The sequence below is a fragment of the Suncus etruscus genome, chromosome 16 (genome assembly GCF_024139225.1).
Source record: "Suncus etruscus isolate mSunEtr1 chromosome 16, mSunEtr1.pri.cur, whole genome shotgun sequence".
Classification (NCBI taxonomy): domain Eukaryota; kingdom Metazoa; phylum Chordata; class Mammalia; order Eulipotyphla; family Soricidae; genus Suncus; species Suncus etruscus.
In genome coordinates, this window is record NC_064863.1 from 8,269,095 (window position 1) to 8,274,989 (window position 5,895).

General features: G+C 32.8%; 1 non-coding gene across 1 annotated transcript; it reads right to left on the reverse strand.

Annotated features, from left to right (window-relative positions):
• Positions 1–4,562: 4,562 nt before the first annotated feature.
• On the reverse strand, positions 4,563–4,887 carry LOC126032799 (small nucleolar RNA U85). Its single transcript, XR_007503993.1, has one exon. It is a non-coding gene; the product is annotated as a small nucleolar RNA U85 (small nucleolar RNA).
• Between the last annotated feature and the right edge of the window lie 1,008 nt (positions 4,888–5,895).

A 5,895-nucleotide genomic window follows, 5' to 3' on the forward strand; every position in this document is an offset into this window, starting at 1 on the left:
GTCAATGACACATTGATGCTGTCCTATTAAGAAATGTGACAGATCTTCACATTCAATTAACTATGATTAAAAGTATAGAATCTTAACACTATAAGAAATCAAAAAATGTAGGCTAAATTACTCAATAAGTGCTTTTTATCAACAGAGCATCAATCCAGCATATCTGATAATAACAGAAATGTTCTCTGCAGAGAATATTAATCAGTGTCATTTGGAGGAGCTTTCTTTGCATTGCCTCCAGCAATCTTCCTTTCCATGAAGATGATCAAGCAAGATTAACTGCTATCATCTATGAGTTTAGAGATAATAGTTCATGACTGAGAAAAATGTGTTTATACCAAGATAAGATAGTAACAATGAGTCTTTGGAATTTTTTAAGGCAACAATCAACAATCAAGTACCATGTATAATGTTTATTTGGGTTTTTGAAGCAGAAAGATATGGATTTGTAATCCATTTTTGCTAAGTAGACGATTAACCAAGATTTAATTCCTTCATTTCATAAACTAAGAATCTTGAAATTACTTAATGAAATCATACTGAGGAGTATGACCACTGTCAGCTCTATATATGTGATTCTATAATTAATCTAAGTAATTTTTATTTTAAAAGAAAATAAGACATCACAAATACTGCTGAAAACAATGTTGACATACGTTTTATGAAGGTAGCAACATAAGCTAAATACAGTACATTAAAAATCAGACTAGTAGTCAGAAATCTGACTACTCTAAAATAATCCAAAGGTATTATTTTTTAAAATGTTTATAACATTCAAAATACTTTACAGCTTGAATCATAGAAATATGCAAGAAAATAAAATTATCTGAAATACTTATTAAAAAAATAACAAAGATATTCTGTGATCCCTTATGCCAACTTCCATTAGAGGTTTTACAATTATCTAAAAATTTAAAAGCTTTATTACTTTTATTACTTTTGTTATGTTCTAATGGACTCTTTTCTTCATAAGCATTAGTGTCTTTTTCTTTAGCTTAATCTGTACAGCTCATCACTGTACCCCTAAATACCAGTATCATATTCCTTTTATGTAGTTAGAAAAAGTTTTATGTGCACCAGGAGGTGGAGAGATGAGGTGACTTCATGTGACTTTCCCTATATTCTTGGTTCCCACACTTAATTAAATCTTACTGGTTAGAGGTAGAAACTGTTCATTTCAGAGAGAATCATGAGAAATCATTGGGGATGGTATAATGTGTGCCATTCACCAGCCATAAAGTGAAGGTGTAAAATTGAGCATAGATAGCAGGCAATGCTTCTTGTGTGTTTAGAAGAGGTAATACATTAACATACTGTAGACTGGTGTAATAAACACAAAATAGACATTTGAAACTTGTTTTTAATTTATTCTTCCTCTTAGTTTTTGCTATTTTGCACTGTTTGTATACATTTACAGAACCTCTTTCTCTATTTTTAAAACTAGAACATTAGATCTAAAAAATTTCTGAAACTTTATTAGTATTCAAATTGATTTTGTGTGTAATTGCTCTTAACTCATCATAAATAGATAAAAATTTAATTTGTAGGCTATTTACTATAAGTAATTATACACACATGAAGGGTTCTCTACATATGAACCTATTATTTACATATCATAACAAAATATTTTAGGAGGTAAATTAAACTAAACTTTTCTAAAATTTTAAAGACAGTAGTACATTACTTCTGTTCAAAATCTATACGTGTAAGGTTGCAATTATGATCATGGAAGAGTTCCTTAATTAAATGACCCACAACCCAAAATTATAAATAATAGATGAGTATTTAGAAGATGTTTTCAAATAGTGACTACACAAAATAGAAAATAATAGTAAAAAATCGTGCATCGAGAAAAAAATCTAAGGTGTAGGGACTCAGGTCAATGAGCACAAGAACCCAGTGTTAAAGTCATTTTAGAATTCAGAAAGCAACAGAGAAAAAAAATAGAATATAAATGTCACAGAAATAACTATTATGGGGTAATCTCCAAAAATTCATAGAGAAAAATTTTTCAAAATTTTGGCTTCCTCAGTCAGCTTCTCAAGCAGGGGGCAGATTTTTTTAATTTGATTGCTTGTTTATGTGTTTGTTTGTTTTTGTTTTTGTCACATCTGGCGGTGGTCAGGAGTTACTCCTGGCCCTGCTATCAGAAGTTGCTTCTGGCAGGCTCTGGGGACTATATAGCTTCAAACCGGGGTCCATCCAGTGTTGGCCACGTTCAAGTCAAATGCCTTACCGCTGTGCTATAGCTCTGGCGCAGGGGGCAGATTTGATGAAACAAAATGAACAAGGATTGCAGCAGTTCATTTTCACAGAAAGTTGAGAAAGATATTCCACTACAGCCCACTAATAAGGGAAGCTTCCTTTTTAAATATAACCTGCTAGTTTGTGGTTAGTGATAATGTTACAGTAAATGTGCTTAACAAAACAAGCATGGACACAATTGTAAACCATGTTACCTTTATAAAAATCAAATAAAGTTAAAAAAATTGTACATTGATGAGTACAGAATTTCTGAAAGAAATTTAAAATGCATAGATGTAAAATTACTCCAATGAATGGATCTAGAAATTTATTAATTTAATGTAATCTATGTAATCTCCATAAGAATCCAATTTTTGTCAGAAAAAGAAAACTCTGTTTTTAAATTTGTATAGCTGTTCAACAAATCTCACATAAAATCAACTCTCTTGAAAAAACAAATTTGGAACTTTCACACTTCCTGGTACAAAAATTTCAGAGTTAAGAATAACAAAAATTTTGTGGCAATATCAATATAGACATTTACATATATATATATGTATATATATAACCTTGTGGAACTATATAACATAATTAAATATTTAGATAATTATCAAAAATAATATTTAAGATAGAGAAACTGGAAATAATTCTCAAAAAATTGCAAGAGTTTTTTAAGAAAGAGAAGAGTTTCACCAAATTCTATTAGAAAAATGAATATTCAGATTCAAGGACTAAAACTTAACTTTGCTATATAAATTCAAACTGCATTCTTATACTCAACATAGAACTACAACTATAAAAAATAAACCTTATAATATACAGGAAAACTGCTTAACATATTTAGCAACGGCTTCTTGAATGAAAGTAGAAACAGACAACAAAAACAAAAGTAGATTGAGTTAAATATGTCACAATGTATAGCAGAGAGAGAGGTCACCAGATTGAATGTTTGTCTTGCACAGGACTGACCAATGTTCAATCTAAGGAATCCTATCTGGTCCCTTGAGCACCACCAGGAATAAGCTCTGAGTGCAGAGCTAGAAATGACTTCAGAGTACCATTGGGTGTTACTTTAAGCACACACACACAGAAATTACTATGTCAAATGAAAATATGTTGTGCATTAAAGGTCACAATTAAAAGTATAAAAATGTGTGGCCAGGTGATTGTTTAGCGAATAGAACTGACTTTCATGCAGTCCACCCAGGTTCAATCCTTGGTGTCCTAAATGGTCCCTCAAGAACTCTCAGCAGTGTTCCTTAAGTTCAGAACCCTGAGAAAGTCCTGAACACCACTGTCTGTGGACAGACCATCCTCCCCAAATAGTATGATAGTAAAATTATGTTAAATGTGCTTACCAAATTAAAAAAATTTAAACAGAAAGTAAAGTGATAAGAAAACCAGTCCAGAATATATCAATGTGTATTTTTTGAAAGGTTCTTTAATTGACTTTGAACTATATAGAGCAGTTACAAAAATAAAAACTAAAAGAACAATTCAATGGAATTGTTAAAACATCAACCAAATGTGCTTCACTGAAAAAAGATAATAGAAATGCCCAATAAGCACATAAAAAATGCTCAACATAATTTGTCAACAGAAAATGCAAATTGAAACCTAAACTGGGTACTATCTCACACCTATCAGAATGCTGGCAAGGATGTGGAACAAATTTTATTTTACTCCCACTGTTTTAAGGCCCACTCAGAGAAGCAGCATGCTGTTCTTGCTTCTAAATTTGTAAAATGGAATTTTAATCTGATGGAAATCTTTCATGAGATTAAAACATCAACTCTCTTCAGAGGCTCCCCCTCTCTCTGGAGATTTTCCAGGGCTAAATTGATGTTGCCTTTCCTTGGGGTCTGCAATTTTAACAATTAATTACTCCTGTAAAATGTATTGTCTGGGCTATGACAAGAGGTCAGATTGTTTCTCTGGACAAAGACCTGAAGTGACCTCAGATGAATGAGGAAACTTCTAGGATACTGTCTGCAAAGGGCTGGTGGGATATTGATGGACATGAAAGAGGAAGACATTGACTTCTTTTTCTTTGTATAGTTTCTTTTCTTTTGAATAATGTGTTTTAAAGAATTTAAGAGTTTATATATATTTCTATATATGTATATATTCATATATACATATATATACACATATATACATATATATGTATATATACATATATATACATATATACATATATATGTATATATATGTTTTAGAGTTATGCTGTGACCACAATATATTCATCACCAAAATGCCAATATAACTATCTCCATGAAGTTCCATGAGAACTTTTTTATTTTTTTAATTTTTTTCACACCCATCAGATTACCAAAGATCTGTGTTCATCTCAGTGGTCACAACACGAGCCAAATCCTTTAGGAGTCCCAACCCGATTCCCGAATATACTGTGTCCCTACTGTCCCACTCCAGTTACCAGTTTCTCCTTGACAACTGGAAGAACAGCCTCTAGTAAAGACAGTTCATTCAAAAGTAGGAATATTATCTTGTTGGTCTGCCCTTACAGCGAACACACAGAGCTCTGTATTGTCCACCAAGATTACAGACCCGTATTTTTTAATTTTTAAAAATATCTGTATTTGTGAGCTGGTCTTTCCAGTCCTCATCTCCATTGTCTCTGGACATTATAACAATAATGCCTTTAATTTTTCTTAAAACCCATAGATGAGTGAAACTATTTTGTGTCTATCTCTCTCCAGGCAGGGGTGGGAGAGGTGAGAAGGGAGCATTGGTTGGGGAATGCTGCACTGGTGAAGGAGGGTGTTTGTTTATGACTGAAGCCCAACTGCAATCATGCTTGTAATCGTGGTGCTTAAAGATTTTATAAACAAAATATAACTGTATTTAAGCACTATGATTACAAACATATTTGTAGTTGAGTTTCAGGCATAGAAAAGAATACCCCTTTTCACCAGTGCAACATATCCACCACCAATGCCCCTCATGTCCCTTTTCCCCCACCAACCACCTGTATTTGAGACAGGAATTCTCTTTCTCTCACTCACTACCATTGTCATGATAGTTGCTAGTGCAGTCATTTCTCTAACTGCACTTACTACTCTTTGTGGTAGAGAAGATCCTTTCTTGCCTCTATTCCATTCTTTGACAATCTCATTTCTGTCCTCTAAGTATGTATATTGTATTTAATACATTCAATTTTGAAGGTTTTTGGCCACACACATATGTATTCAGGGCTTTCTTTCAGTTCTGCATTCAAGGATCCACCTAGGCAAGCTTGGGAGAACAGATCCAATCCAGAGATTTAAACTGGGTTAGTGACATGCAAGGCAAAGGCCTAACCTGCTGTACTGTCTTTCCAGGCTCAAAAGTTTTGAATTAGAGAATACTCTTCCCTTGTTTAAATTAAAAAAGGTATTTGGGGGGAGGGATTGAACCCAAGTCATGCACATGCAAGGCATCTTCTATTCCACCGAGTCACATTCTCTTTCTACTTTCTTTGTACATCCTGCATATAAGAGGAATCATTTGATGTTTCTTTTTTTTTTTTTTTTTGAGACTTAAGGTCATCTGTCATATAGTATCTGTGCAATAGTTATTCTTGAAATTTATTTTAATTTTCATTTCTGTTGATTTGATACTTGGAGTAGATATTTAGTTTCTATTGCCTCA